Here is a 16668-nt window from a genome sequence, read left to right as displayed (position 1 = left end):
GTCGGTGGTCGTCCATTGGTTTAGTCTTCCGATCAGAGGCGCTGCTTTGAGGTTCTCTGACTGGAAGACTATGTAAGCGCGCGCGGAGTTATGGTTGCTCTCAGGCGATCAAAAAAATGGTTCAAATGGCTCCGAGCACTATGGGACTTAAAATCGAAGGTCATCAGTCCCCTAGAACTTAGAACTTCTTAAACCTAACTAACCTAAGGACATCACACACATCCATGCCCGAGGCAGGATTCGAACCTGCGACCGTAGCGGTCGCGCGGTTCCATACTGAAGCGCCTAGAACCGCTCGGCCACACCGGCCGACCTCAGGCGATCACTGCAGGAAAAGCCACCCCTTCCTTCCGTCTGCTCGATTTCTATCTCACCATCTACGGCCGTCCTATCAGCCTCAAAAAATGGTTCAAATGGCTCTGAGCACTATGGGACTTAACTGCTACGGTCATCAGTCCCCTAGAACTTAGAACTACTTAAACCTAACTAACCTAAGGACAGCACACAACACCCAGCCATCATGAGGCAGAGAAAATCCCTGACCCCGCCGGGAATCGAACCCGGGAACCCGGGCGTGGGAAGCGAGAACGCTATCACACGACCACGAGATGCGGGCCCTATCAGCCTCATCCCCATTGTCACGTACTTTGGCGCCACCCTTCATCGTCGCCTCTCCAGGACCCCCGACCCAACCCAAGGCACGCTCCTGACTCTGCCTCCTCAAGCTCCTTTCTGGCCGCTTTTGAGGTCTGGACCCCTCCGCAGTCCTCCACACCTATAAATCCCAGATCCGCCCTATCCTCTGCTATGCCCATACCACCTGGATCGCCGCCCCTACTACCTTCTACAAATCAGTTAAAATCCTGGAACGCCATGCGCTCCACCTCGCCTATCGCATCTGCCTCCCCTCCCCCACGTGGATCCTGTATGACTTAATTCCATTCCCACAGCTCCTCCTTTTCCTCGAAGAGATATGAATCGACTACACCTCCCGCAAACTAGATCCCCCTCATCCGCTAGTCTCCCCCAACCTTCCCAATCCCGTCTGCTGCCGTGTCTTTACACCCACATCCCACCCACTTTCCATTTCTCCACCTCTATACCCTTGCACAAGGTGGCTTCCGCCAACTCCTCCTCCCTGATGATGCCCTCCTCCCCTCCATCAACCACTTCTACCAACTTTGATATTCCCCTTCCTCCTCCTGTGCTTTTCCTGCAGGGCACCCCTTCTCCCTTCTCTCCCTCCTCTTCCTCCCTCCCCTCCCCCACTCCCCAGGCTTCCACACAGCCCCCCTACCCTCTCCCCTCCCCTCCCTTTTCCTCTCCCACTGGCATCAACACCCCTCTCCCTCTCCCTTCTACCCGCACCTCTTCCCTTTGGAAGGTCCCGGCTTTCTGCGCCGGAGATTGTCGTCGGCAGTGCTCGTGTGTGTCTTCGTGTCAGTGCTTCAGTGTTTCTCCGCTTGTGCTTCTCCGTTCACGTGTGTAAACTCGTTCTCCCCCTTTTTGTTTAGTGATGAACTTTTTTATCCAAAGAGTGCGCCCGTGAACGGCTTCATTTATTTTACTGTGTGTGCCTCCCGTTTTTGTCCACCATGTTTGTTTGTTTGTCTTTCTGTTTCCTGTATTTGTTCACTGTGGCCGAAGGGCGGCTTACATAGGCCGCTGCCAGCCTACCTGTATTGTAAAGGTATTAAAATAACAAGAAAGAAAAAAAAGTCGGTTGCTCAGTCTTCGGCCTGAGCCAGCGAGCCTTGAGGTGCGTTGCTGCCCTATAAGGTACGCTTACTGATCGAAGAGAGCTCTTGGAGAAGTTCCTGCGCTGCGTCTGCGGCGACAAGCTAGAAGTTATCTAAATAAAATAAAAATAAGACCAAGTACTTTTTCTCATGGTAAGATCTGAGCTGAAATAATACATGATCTGTCCTAATGAAACTTGTACTGTTGTAATGTGAAGGAAAGCTGCATTGTCATAATGATTAATTGCTGTAATATAAAGGGAAGCCTTTCATACTGTAAAAGTTAACAATCTGACTGCAAGAATTCTTGACGGTATAAACTGCTTGAATAATGAACTTTCGCACAAAACCTACGATAATTAGATTTGCAAAACTGATAACAGATACCAGAACTAAAAGTAATACACAACACAAAAATGGCTCTGAGCACTATGGGACTTAACTGCTGAGGTCAACAGTCCCCTGGAACTTATAACTACTTAAACATAGCTAACCTAAGGATATCACACACATCCATGCCCGAATCCATGCCCGAGGCAGGATTCGAAACTGCGACCAAAGCGGTCGTGAGGTCCCAGACTTTAGCGCCTAGAACCGCTCCAGCAGATACACAACACAGAAGATCTAACTGAATGCATTAAATTGACGCTGCCTGAAAAAGAAATATCAAAATATTTAATTCTTGCCCCTCTTATGCACAAGTCTGGATAACGAGTTGTAGCACTACTCTGTCTTGCGCGCCGCTATGCTAAACCTGAAAGTTATTATATCTGCACAGACACACTCAAGAAGTGCAATGACTAATCTGTTAGCTGATAATCGAAGCATTTTCCGATCACACTCGGATCCATGATCAATTAAAAACTGTAAGAGAAAGGTAGTTGAAAAATGAAACATGGGCATAAATGACAAGACTAAGCTTTTCTGTATACTGTGAAAAAGTGCTCGTGGCTGATTTTAAATTTAATGAGCGCCTTACCATCCAAACGATACACTTTTCTATTCTTATATAGCAACTCTCAGTACAATAACCTAGTTAGTTCAATGGCGCAGCAATAACGGAAAAAACTAACGTCAGTATGATACACTACTGGCCATTAAAATTGCTACACCAAGAAGAAATGCAGATAATAAAAGGGTATTCATTGGATAATTATATTATAATGGAACTGACATGTGATTACATTTTCACGCCATTTGGGCGAATAGATCCTGAGAAATCAGTACCCAGAACAACCACCTCTGGCCGTAATAAAGGCCTTGATACACCTGGGCATTGAGTGAAACAGAGCTTGGATGGCGTGTGCGGGTACAGCTGCCCATGCAGCTTCAACACGATACCACAGTTCATCAAGAGTAATGATTGGTGTATTGTGACCAGCCAGTTGCTCGGCCACCATTGACCAGACGTTCTCAGCTGGTGAGAGATCTGGAGAATGTGCTGGCCAACGCAGCAGTCGAGCATTTTCTGTATCCAGAAAGGCCCGTACAGCACCTGCAACATGCGGACGTTCATTACCCTGCTGAACTGTAGGGTTTTGCAGGGATCGAATGAAGGGTAGAGCCACGGGTCGTAACACATCTGAAATGTAACGTTCACTGTTCAAAGTGCCGTCAATGCGAACAAGAGGTGCCCGAGACGTGTAACCAATGGCACCCCATACCATCACGACGGGTGATACGGCAGTATGGCGATGACAAATACACGCTTCCAATGTGCGTTCACCGCGATGTCGCCAAACACGGATGCGACCATCGTAATGATGTAAAAAGAACCTGGATTCATCCGAAAAAATGACGTTTTGCCATTCGTGCACCCAGGTTCGTCGTTGAGTACACCATCGCAGGCGCTCCTGTCTGTGATGCAGCGTCGAGGGTAACCGCAGTCACGGTCTCCGAGCTGATAGTTCGTGCTGCTGCAAACGTCGTCGAACTGTTCGTGCAGATGGTTGTTGTATTGCAAACGTCCCCATCTGTCGACTCAGGGATCGAGACGTGGCTGCACGATCCGTTACAGCCATGCGGATAAGATGCCTGTCATCTCGACTGCCAGTGATACGAGGCCGCTGGGATCCAGCACGGCGTTCCGTATTACCTTCCTGAACCCACCGATTCGATATTCTGCTAACAGTCATGGGATCTCAACCAACGCGAGCAGGAATGTCGCGATACGATATATTGCAATCACGATAGGCTACAATCCGAGCTTTATCAAATTCGGATACGTGATGGTACGCATTTCTCCTCCTTACACGAGGCATCACATCAACGTTTCACCAGGCAACGCCGGTCAACTGCTGTTTGTGTATGAGTAACCGGTTGTAAACTTTCCTCACGTCAGCACGTTATAGGTGTCGCCACCGGCGTCAGCCTTCTGTGAATGCTCTGAAAACCTTCTCATTTGCATATCACAGCATCTTCTTCCTGTCGGTTAAATTTCGCGTCTGTAGGACATCATCTTCGTGGTGTAGCAATTTTAATGGCCATTAGTGTATTTCAAATTCTAAAGGTGGCAGGGGTAAAATACAGGGAGCAAAAGGCTATTTACAATTTATACAGAAACCAGATGGCAGTTATAAGAGTCGAGGGACATGAAAGGGAAGCAGTGGTTGGGAAGGGAGTAAGACAGGGTTATAGCCTCTCCCCGATGTTATTCAATCTGTATATTGAGCAAGCAGTAAAGGAAACAAAAGAAAAATTCGGAGTGCGTATTAGAATCCATGGAGAAGAAATAAAAACTTTGAGGTTCGCCGATGACATTGTAATTCTGTCAGAGACAGCAAAGGACTTGGAAGAGCAGTTGAACGGAATGGACAGTGTCTTGAAAGGAGGATATAAGATGAACATCAACAAAAGCAAAACGAGGATAATGGAATGTAGTCGAATTAAGTCGGGCGACGCCGACGGAATTAGATTAGGAAATGAGACACTTAAAGTAGTAAAGGAGTTTTGCTATTTGGGGAGCAAAATAACTGAAGATGGTCGAAGTAGAGAGGATATAAAATGTAGACTGGCAATGGCAAGGAAAGCGTATCTAAAGAAGAGAAATTTGTTAACATCGAGTATAGATTTGTGTCGGGAAGTCTTTTCTGAAAGTATTTATATGGACCGTAGCCATGTATGGAAGTGAAACATGGACGATAAATAGTTTGGACAAGAAGAGAATAGAAGCTTTCGAAATGTGGTACTACAGAAGAATACTGAAGATTAGATGGGTAAATCACATAACTAATGAAAAGGTGTTGAATAGAATTGGGGAAAAGAGGAGTTTGTGGCACAACTTGACTAGAAGAAAGGATTGGTTGGTAGGATATGTTCTGAGGCATCAAGGGATCACCAATTCAGTATTGGAGGGCAGCGTGGAGGGTAAAAATCGTAGAGGGAGACCAAGAGATGAATACACTAAGCAGATTCAGAGGGATGTAGGTTGCAGTAGGTACTGAGAGATGAAGAAGCTTGCACAGGATATAGTAGCATGGAGAGCTGCAACAAACCAGTCTCAGGACTGAAGACCACAACAACAACATTCTGTTAGCTTAACGTGCAACAAATACGCCGTAGTAGTTTCACTGTTGGGACTCCTGATTCCAGCCTGTGAAAGGCAGGCAAGGTGAGACATCTTCAGTATCGCCTACCGCTGCAATGGAGGTAACACTCGAGGAACAACATGCGACTTTGAAATTCTGCTTTCGTCTCAACAAATCTTCAGCTGAGGCCTATACAATGTTAAAGGAGGCGTATGGTGAGTCTGTTCTTCCCTACAGCACTGCTCGAAAGCGGTTTAAAATTTCAAAGGAAGGTCGAACCAGTACTCTATTCACTGCTCTTACGGAAGAAAACATTAACACTGCTGCTGTCATTCAGAGAGAGGGTTGACGAATTTCCTAAAGATCAAATGGCTCAAACGGCTCTAAGCACTATGGGGCTTAACATCTGAGGTCATCAGACCCTTAGGCTTAGAACTACTTAAACCTAAGGACATCACACACACCCATGCCCAAGGCAGGATTCGAACCTGCGACCGTAGCAGCAGCGCGGTTCCGGACTGAAGCGTCTAGAACCGCTCGTCCACAGCGGCCGGCACCTAATATCACTTTCTGAAATGTTGAGCATTTCATTGGGTGCCACCGACACGTTGGTGACAGAAAAATTACACATGTCGCGTGTTTGTGCGCGATGGGTTCCAAGACTGTCGATTCCCGAACAAAAGGACATTCGCGTGCAGGTCTGCATACAGCTAAAGTTGATGTTAGAGGAAGCTCCCAAGGTCCTTTCAAATGTAATCACTGCTGATAAAACTTGGCTACGTCATTTTGATCCTGAGAGCCAACAGCAAAGCTCAGTGTGAAAATCTCCTTCATCACCAACCCCCCAAAAAGCAAAAGTGGTTGCTTCTGCTGGGAAGTTATGGCCATCTGGTTCATTGATATTGACGGAATGGTCTATCAGCATGTTGTCCTTGCACGCACATCAGTAACTGGACAATACTCCAGGGATGTCCTGAAACCATTGCAGGTCCATATAAGGATCCAAAGACCACATCTCTATGAAGCAGGCTGGATGCTTCACCACGATAAAGCACAGCCCCATATTGCCAGTGTTGTTGCTGGATACCTATGGATTTTACCCCATGTGATTTTTTTTCTATTTCCTAACATGAAGAAACGCCTGTGTGAGAGGCATTGTCAATTATCAGAAGCAGTGGTGAAGGCTGCAGAGGCGATTTTGAAGGACCTCTCAAAAATGGTTTCCAGCGTGCGTTTGAAGATTGGCAGAAATGCTGCGACAAGTGCATCGCATTCATGGGAGACTACTCTTAGAAGCACCATCAAAATTATGAGGATGAGTAAAAGTATGTTGTAAACAAAAATTGTGATCATTCTTTGTTGAACAGCATTTGTACCACCCGACCCAACTATCGCAGAGGCTTATTTTCCGTTAGCTCTTGTCTTGCTACTTTTTTCCTCTGCTCTTCACAGCGCTACCCTCTGTTCAACCTTCGAACCAATCTACCTCCAGATGAGCCCGTATTAATGGTTAATCAGAACAAGACATAGTGAATAATACTTGTCGTCTTTTACTACTGCAAGCTACTGATAAGATCAGCTACGCAAAATATCTCTTTTCTGATTTCCTAACTCCCAGGAATATCTCTGCAAGCAGAGGCTACGTTTGCTTGCCTGCAGGAAGTAGCAAACACAAAATTTCTGATTAGTCGGCCAAATCAATTTAAGTATTAATTAATTAAACTGATAAAAAACTTTGCCACCTCACAGACCACTTGATGTTTTAACAAACTTCTAATCCATATATTGGATACACAATAATCAGGGTAAATTTCATTGAAACATTGCTAACAGGAGGTGCAAACTGACTGACTTTTAAGAATCCTGGCTAGGTAGGGAAATGGCGCTGTGAGATGTAATAACAAAGAATTTAGCAATAATTCACATTTATATCCTCTTTAACAGTAACATACAAACACATAAGTTTAAAATACAGTTACTTGGGATGCTAGTGTGTGCATCGACACATCGTACATTACACAGCGCAGCACCTGGACCGACACATGTGGGGCAAGACTGCTAGATTACTGGATACGATTCATAGAGGTCAGACACGCCACGTTCACATTGGTCACTCACACAACGAAATTTAGTATTTAGGTGAAAGAAAGCTTACCTATTACACATGTAAGTTCACTGGGTCATAGCAAGACTGCCTTTAACGGTCAATTTCAGAGAACAAAGTCCACTTCGAAAATTTCGTACAACTCAGTAATTTCGTAAATAAGTTTACCAAACAAGAACACAACTACTCCACCATGAAACTAAGGCTTCAATTCGAACACGAGTGGTGTTTACGTCGAACTGGAGCCTCGTGGTGTGCAAAGAAACAAGCGTGGTACATCAGTGTCTGGGGGAATGAAACACAAACGGGACTGTAAATTAAATAAAATTTCGCACAAGCATTCCACAAACCACACAACACATTCACACACGCATCAAAAAATGTTTTGCATCACCTCGGTTCCTAGAGCTCCGGCACCTGTATAGAAAATTGGAATAGAGATCAACATAAACATCATTTCCGCCCTTTTTCTTGCTCGTGAAAATCACACATTGCATGTTGGACCACCATACAGCGAGATCTTCAGAGGTGGTGGTCCAGATTGGTGTACACACCGGTACCTCTAATATCCAGTAGCACGTCCTCTGGCATTGATGCATGCCTGTAATTGCCATGGCATAGTATCCACAGGTTCATTAAGGCACTGTTGGTCCAGATTGTCCCACTCCTCAATGGCGATTCGTCGTAGATCCGTCATAGTGGTTGGTGGGTCACGTCGTCCATCAACAGCCCGTTTCAATCCATCCCAGGGATGTTCGATACGGTTCATGTCTGCAGAACATGCTGTCCGCTGTAATCGAGCGATCTCGTTATCCTGAAGAAATTCATTCACAAGATGTGCACGGTCGGGGCGCGAATTCTCATCCACGAATGTCTCGCCAATATGCTGCCGATATACAGGGTGTTTCAAAAATGACCGGTATATTTGAAACAGCAATAAAAACTAAACGAGCAGCGATAATAATACACCGTTTGTTGCAATATGCTTGGGACAACAGTACATTTTCAGGCAGACAAACTTTCGAAATTACAGTAGTTACAATTTTCAACAACAGATGGCGCTGCAAGTGATGTGAAAGATATAGAAGACAACGCAGTCTGTGGGTGCGCCATTCTGTACGTCGTCTTTCTGCTGTAAGCGTGTGCTGTTCACAACGTGCAAGTGTGCTGTGGACAACATGGTTTATTCCTTAGAACAGAGGATTTTTCTGGTGTTGGAATTCCACCGCCTAGAACACAGTGTTGTTGCAACAAGACGAAGTTTTCAACGGAGGTTTAATGTAACCAAAGGACCGAAAAGCGATACAATTAAGGATCTGTTTGAAAAATTTCAACGGACTGGGAACGTGACGGATGAACGTGCCGGAAAGGTAGGGCGACCGCGTACGGCAACCACAGAGGGCAACGCGCAGCTAGTGCAGCAGGTGATCCGACAGCGGCCTTGGGTTTCCATTCGCCGTGTTGCAGCTGCAGTCCAAATGACGCCAACGTCCACGTATCGTCTCATGCGCCAGAGTTTACACCTCTATCCGTACAAAATTCAAACGCGGCAACCCCTCAGCGCCGCTACCGTTGCTGCATGAGAGACATTCGCTAACGATATAGTGCACAGGATTGATGACGGCGATATGCATGTGGGCAGCATTTGGTTTACTGACGAAGCTTATTTTTACCTGGACGGCTTCGTCAATAAAGAGAACTGGCGCATATGGGGAACTGAAAAGCCCCATGTTGCAGTCCCATCGTCCCTGCATCCTCAAAAAGTACTGGTCTGGGCCGCCATTTCTTCCAAAGGAATCATTGGCCCATTTTTCAGATCCGAAACGATTACTGCATCACGCTATCTGGACATTCTTCGTGAATTTGTGGCGGTACAAACTGCCTTAGACGACACTGCGAACACCTCGTGGTTTATGCAAGATGGTGCCCGGCCACATCGCACGGCCGACGTCTTTAATTTCCTGAATGAATATTTCGATGATCGTGTGATTGCTTTGGGCTATCCGAAACATACAGGAGGCGGCGTGGATTGGCCTCCCTATTCGCCAGACATGAACCCCTGTGACTTCTTTCTGTGGGGACACTTGAAAGACCAGGTGTACCGCCAGAATCCAGAAACAATTGAACAGCTGAAGCAGTACATCTCATCTGCATGTGAAGCCATTCCGCCAGACACGTTGTCAAAGGTTTCGGGTAACTTCATTCAGAGACTACGCCATATTATTGCTACGCATGGTGGATATGTGGAAAATATCGTACTACAGAGTTTCCCAGACCGCAGCACCATCTGTTGTTGAAAATTGTAACGACTGTAATTTCGAAAGTTTGTCTGCCTGAAAATGTACTGTCGTCCCAAGCATATTGCAACAAACGGTGTATTTCTACCGCTGCTCGTTTAGTTTTTATTGCCGTTTCAAATATACCGGTCATTTTTGAAACACCCTGTAGTTGTACTATCGGTCGGAGGATGGCATTCGCGTATCGCACAGCCGTTACGGCGCCTTCCATGACCACCAGCGGCGTACATCAGCCCCACATAATGACACCCCGAAGCGTCAGATACCCCCCACCTTGCTGTACTTGCTGGACAGTGTGTCTAAGGCGTTCAGTCTGACCGGGTTGCCTCCAAACACGTCTCTGACGATTGTCTGGTTGAAGGAATATGCGAGACTCATCGGTGAAGAGAACGTGATGCCAATCCTGAGCGGTCCATTCGGCATGTTGCTGGGCCCATCTGTACTGCGCTGCGCGGTGTCGTGGTTGCAAACATGGACGTCGCCATGGACGTCGGGAGTGAAGGCGCGCATCATGCAGCCTATTGCGCACAGTTTGAGTCATGACACGACGTCCTGTGGCTGCACGAAAAGTATTATTTAACATGGTGGGGTTGCTGTCGAGGTTCCTCCGAGCCATAATCTGTGGTGTCACCGCCAGACACCACACTTGCTAGGTGGTAGCTTTAAATCGGCCGCGGTCCGTTAGTACATGTCGGACCCGCGTGTCGCCACTGTCAGTAATTGCAGACCGAGCGCCACCACACGGCAGGTCTAGAGAGACGTACTAGCACTCGCCCCAGTTGTACGACGACTTTGCTAGCGACTACACTGACGAAGCCTTTCTCTCATTTGCCGAGAGACAGTTAGAATAGCCTTCAGCTAAGTCCATGGCTACGACCTAGCAAGGCGCCATTAACCATACGTGGAGAGAGTCTCACTTGTATAACCAAGAGCGATGTACCACAATGATGGATTAAAGTTAAGTATTCCAGCAGCTACGTACTTTTCTTTATAGCATCCATTACGTATCCTGTTCCAGACCTCACGCCAGTCTGCGTTAGATTATAGCGTGCATTTCGGCCTCCTGTAACCACAAGGTGTTGGCACATCTGCCAACACATCATAATCCTTAGGTAGCGGTCATCCGCTGCAGTAGTAACCCTCGGGCGGCCTGAGCGAGGCATGTGACAGACAGTTCCTGTCTCTCTGTATCTCCTCCGTGTCCGAACAACATCGCTTTGGTTCACTCCGAGACTCCTGGACACTTCCCTTGTTGAGAGCCCTTCCTAGCACAAAGCAACAATGCGGACGCGATCGAACCGCGGTACTGACCGTCTAGGCATGGTTGATCTCCAGACAACACGAGCCGTGTACCTCCTTCCTGGTGGAGTGACTGGAATTGATCGGCTGTCGGAACCCCTCCTTCTAATACGCGTTGCTCATGCATGGTTTTTTTTTACGTCTTTGGGCGGGCTTAGTGGCATCTCTGAACAGTCAAATGGACTGTTTATGTGGTACAATTTATTTTATTTATTTATTTTTATTTATTGATTTATTTAACATGGCAAGATTAGGGCCATCAGGCCCTCTCTTACATCTAACCGGGCATTCTACTTATTTTACATTCATACGTTTTAGTAGGCATGTTAAACTACATCTAGTACAAAAAGTGAAATAAACAATTAGAAATACATACATATAGAGTTTATATTCGTAGATCATAAGTACTGTTATAATTAGACATTATTGAAGAGACAAATTTTAGATAGGAGTGCTGGCAGCAGGGAGTGTGAGGGAGACTCATGGTGAAGGGAGGAGAAGAATAGAGAGACATGATGAAACATAATTAAGGAAATATAAAGGAAAAGAAGATTGCGTGGCTAATAGAGATAGATGAAGAGGAAGGCTTCTCAGGAGCAAGATAGGAGGCGCTATCTTTGCTATTTGACGGATGAGAGGATTGGCCTGGTACATTAATTTTGTGGAGAACTTTATGAAGATGATAGTAGGAAATGCTTCAACTTCTTCTTAAAAGCAGCAGGAGATTGAATTTTGCGCAAGATGAGGGGCAGTTTGTTCCAGAGGCGGACAGCGGCAACTGAGAAGGAGTTTGCAAAAGTTTTTGTTTTGTGAGTGGGCACAGTTAGGATACCAAATAAGAGTGACCTCGTGTTTCGATTATGATGGCATGACAGATATTTAATCTCTGAAGCAAGGTACTGGGGTGCTTGCGCGACGAGGAGTCGGTGAAGTAGACATAGAGTGTGGTAGTCACGCAATTTGTCCGGCCGCAGCCACCCTAGCTCGGAGTATGAAGCACTAACATGATCATATCGGCGAATGTTGCAGGTGTAACGCACACAGGCGTTCATGGTTAGCTCTAGCCATCTTTTGTTTTCACTACCCACAGCCAACGTCTATCTTCAGGAGTCTTCGGAACTTGGGTGATGCAAAACTTCTTTTCCATGTGTGTATTACGGATTCGTTAAAACATTAAACGAGTGCTTCATTTCTTGCAGCTCTCTGGTTATACTCCTCGCACGACGTGACCCATAATACGAGGGCAGTTCAATAAGTAATGCAAAACATTTTTTTTCTGAAACAGGAGTTGTTTTATTCAGCATTGAAATACACCAGGTTATTCCCCAATCTTTTAGCTACACAACACTATTTTTCAACGTAATCTCCATTCAATGCTACGGCCTTACGCCACCTTGAAATGAGGGCCAGTATGCCTGCACTGTACCATTCCACTGGTCGATGTCGGAGCCAACGTCGTACTGCATCAATAACTTCTTCATCATCCGCGTAGTGCCTCCCACGGATTACGTCCTTCATTGGGCCAAACATATGGAAATCCGACGGTGCGAGATCGGGGCTGTAGGGTGCATGAGGAAGAACAGTCTACTGAAGTTTTGTGAGCTCCTCTTGGGTGCGAAGACTTGTGTGAGGTCTTGCGTTGTCATGAAGAAGGAGAAGTTCGTTCAGATTTTTGTGCCTACGAAGACGCTGAAGTCGTTTCTTCAATTTCTGAAGAGTAGCACAATACACTTCAGAGTTGATCGTTTGACCATGGGGAAGGACATCGAACAGAATAAATCCTTCAGCATCCCAGGAGACTGTAACCGTGACTTTACCGGCTGAGGTTATGGCTTTAAACTTTTTCTTGGTAGGGGAGTGGGTGTGGCGCCATTCCATTGATTGCCGTTATGTTTCAGGTTCGAAGTGATGAACCCATGTTTCACCGCCTGTAACAATCTTTGACAAGAAATTGTCACCCTCAGCCACATGACGAGCAAGCAATTCCGCACAGATGGTTCTCCTTTGCTCTTTATGGTGTTTGGTTAGACAACGAGGGACCCAGCGGGAACAAACCTTTGAATACCCCAACTGGTGAACAATTGTGACAGCACTACCAACAGAGATGTAAAGTTGAGCACTGAGTTGTTTGATGGTGATCCGTCCATCATCTCGAACGAGTGTGTTCGCACGCTCCGCCATTGCAGGAGTCACAGCTGTGCACGGCCGGCCCGCACGCGGTAGATCAGACAGTCTCGCTTGACCTTGCGGCGATGATGACACACGCTTTGCCCAACGACTCACCGTGCTTTTGTCCACTGCCAGATCACCGTAGACATTCTGCAAGCGCCTATGAATATCTGAGATGCCCCGGTTTTCCGCCGAAAGAAACTCGATCACTGCCCGTTGTTTGCAACGCACATCCGTTACAGGCGCCATTTTAACAGCTCCGTACAGCACTGCCACTTGTTGGAAGTCAATGAAACTATACGAGACGAAGCGAGAATGTTTGAAAATATTCCACAAGAAATTTCCGGTTTTTCAACCAAAATTGGCCGAGAAAAATAATGTGTTGCATTACTTATTGAACTGCCCTCGCATCTGCAGTCTTCAAATTTCTTCAGAAACTCTGTCACACCTCGTACTCTGTAGAGCAGCGCTGCATCCTGCGCCAGTGACGAAAGAGGAAGCTCTGTGTGGCTGTGGGGACGACTGCGCTGCACAGGGGACGATTAGTTGGGTGGAGTGCCCTAGGGCTCGGCTGTCGCGCCGTCCTACCCGCCCGACATCCGACACGGGAAGTTCGTCGGTCGGTCGGTCGGTCGGTCGGTCAAACCGCGTACACTCGTCCAATTTGCCGGTCGGCTGGTATATTGCTGCGCGTGTTGGGCTCTTTCGCAGAACAAATTAATTTTCATAAACAGCTCTTGCCTCGAATCCGCGATTGAACCTTTTCACTGCGTCATTCGTTCTTCTGGAAATGCGGAGTCATCAGAGCAGTTGGCAGCACTGACCGCGTGGCACTGTTCTGCGACAGCCACTCTGCATGCCATTCGATTTGACACAGCGGTAGTAAGCGGCGTGAGGTGTTACACAGTGCTGCCTGCACGTAGGTCGTTTGCCGCCTCAACCGAATTAATAAGGTAAGTAGTACCTGTTTTTCGTTCTTGTGCGTGCTTCACAGTTACTTCGCGTAGCGACGGTACTTTTCTGTTATTTATTTCACCGTCGATGCTACATGGGTCAATATTTTAAATAATTACTCGTGAATTTATCAAAATTGCTACGTATATTCCTAACTATAGCTGTAGTCTCGTAAATCCCGCTGCTTGACAGATTTCAGGTACGAAAAGTGTAGCGTGAACTGGGAGGGAGGTGTTGTCTTGTGCTCTCGCCATTTTGATGAGAAAACTTGAAACGTAATGTAATGCCTTACTTCCAGGAATCTGCTGGAAAAATCCTTAGTAAGGAATAACGGGGTAATATTTGCGTGGTGGACCTCCTTCCGTTTTACGTAGTATATTGCGCTAAATGAACGTAGTATACATCAGACGAATAGAAACGTGCTATTATGTATTAAATATTTTCTGTATTTAGCCAGAACTTTTAATTTTTGTGACGAAGGTGCGCTTTATAGACCAAAGTACCTGTAAATGTTGCGTGAAAATCAGCTTTCAACCCAACCTAGAGATAGCCTTATTACAGGTTGGTGTATCACCACTGGATGTGGTGATACACCCAGAATTTGAATAGGCTGTGCCATGAGGTGGGGGGGGGGGGGGGGGGGTTCGGTGTGTTCCTGAACGCACAATATCAGAAACAGCACATTTTAGCAACACAGCACATACGCTTGGCTGCGTATACATTTAGTCCAATATGACGTCCGCTCAGTTAGCTTCCAGTACTAGTACGATGTGTCAGCGAAGCACATTGGGCGTCGTTACTCAAATGCGTCGTGTTGCGGCTGATCACATTACAATTGAATTTCGATATTGTCTTCAGAATGTTTTAGAATGAAGTTTGTGGTGTCAAACTAATGTTGCATAGTCACGTCAGATTAGGCTGTCCCGTTTCAACTTTATCTTGACTATTGCTGTTAGTGCAGGCTTAGATGAATTACCAGACGGGTGTCTAGTTTCGTAAGGTGAAAACTTTCACACCTTTTGTCGTTCTTAGAATGCTGAATGTCATGAGTTTCGTCTTCCGTTATTGTTAATAATCGCTTTTCTAAAAACTGACTGCGTCGTTGATAACAAGCAATCCGAGGTAGAACTTAAGTCATCTGGCAGCTACTAAAATACATGGATGTATATTATTTCTCAGGTAGCGAAATGTAGACAAGATGTATTTCTACTTCTACAAATCTTAATTTTGCTATTCTTAGCGCTATGAGGCAAAGAGAGGTGTCTGATTGCATAATTTAGCGGGCGCAATGACGGACCTTGTGAAACGTCCCCGTAGAACAAATTATACACGACTGTGCTTAACCTGGCACACAATAATTTTAGCGCAACGCAATCTGACATCCCTGCAAAAGAATGGCCCTGAGTAACATTAAACTATACCTTTCAGAAATCACTTACCTCACAAAAATCTTCATTACTGGAACTACTGCAATACAGCGAGCGCCACTACTGCCAGCTAAATAAAAGATTCAAACTACTGAAGGCACTAACTACTGATAGGGATAGTTATCAAATGAAAGATATTAATAGAGAACAAACAATGTATATACCTTAATAGTCATAATATATATAGCAGTTCATGACATCAATTTTTACAAATTTCAAACTCCGCCATCTCTCTCCTCACATCCACCACTGCTGGCGGCTCACCTCCAACTGTGCAACGCTATGCGCTGTTAACATCCAGCTGCCCCTCTACAATGGCAGACAACAATGCAAACTAGCCACAGACTGCACACAGCACAGCCAGTGATTTTCAACTTTGCCAATAAGAAAATATAAACAGCCTACTTACATAGCCCCCATGCTCCCCACAAAAAATTTTACAAATTTTTTTGGCCAGTGGCCAATAATGATTTGATAAAATTTTTCATAATTACACTAACAAAGATATCCAAGGCACACACTTATTGATACAATGTTGGTCAAAAGCTAAAATTTTCTCACAGTCCATCAAGACAGTCCTGATGATTCATCATAATTGTAATTACAGTTTTTTTTCACAAAGTCTCATTAGTAAAACAATTGCACACAGAAGTAGTGGATTTCCATGCAGTCTTGAAGTAGTGGTGTCCTTCCAACGGAAAGACAGTGCTGACTCTTGACATGCTGACAGGTAATGGGCCACAATGGAGCAAACCCACAGCAGAATCATTCGAAGTTCTGACGAATATTGGTAGGTAGGTCATCACAGAGCAGACCCACTGCAGTCCTGGTAGAGAGTATTGGTGGGCCACCAGAGATGCAGACCCACTGTAGTCCTTGTAGAAATTGTGGACAGGCCCACTGTAGTCCTGGTAGAAAGTATGGTATTGGTGGGCCACCAGAGGTGCAGACCCACTGCAGTCGTTGTAGAAATAATGGTATTGGTGGGTCATCAAAGATGCAGACCCACTGTAGTCCTTGTGGAGACGGCCACCAGCCATCTGTTGCGACTGTGCAGGTGCACATTCACCATCGAAGAGTCTTGCGGAGAATATAGCAAGTCCATAAACCACCACTTGTCCACTCACAAAGTTTTTTTTTCTAATTGTCCTT

General features: G+C 45.9%; 1 protein-coding gene across 1 annotated transcript in view; it reads right to left on the bottom strand.

The window, feature by feature from the left end:
• The window catches only part of LOC126108571 (putative ankyrin-containing lipoprotein Lxx09580), a 554252-nt gene that overhangs the window by 247381 nt on the left and 290203 nt on the right, over nucleotides 1–16668 (bottom strand). The gene's annotated exons all lie outside the window — the stretch shown is intronic.

This window comes from Schistocerca cancellata, chromosome 11 (assembly GCF_023864275.1).
Source record: "Schistocerca cancellata isolate TAMUIC-IGC-003103 chromosome 11, iqSchCanc2.1, whole genome shotgun sequence".
Lineage (NCBI taxonomy): Eukaryota > Metazoa > Arthropoda > Insecta > Orthoptera > Acrididae > Schistocerca > Schistocerca cancellata.
The sequence above is the reverse complement of the archived record's forward strand: the minus strand, read 5'-3'. Positions and strand labels throughout refer to the sequence as shown.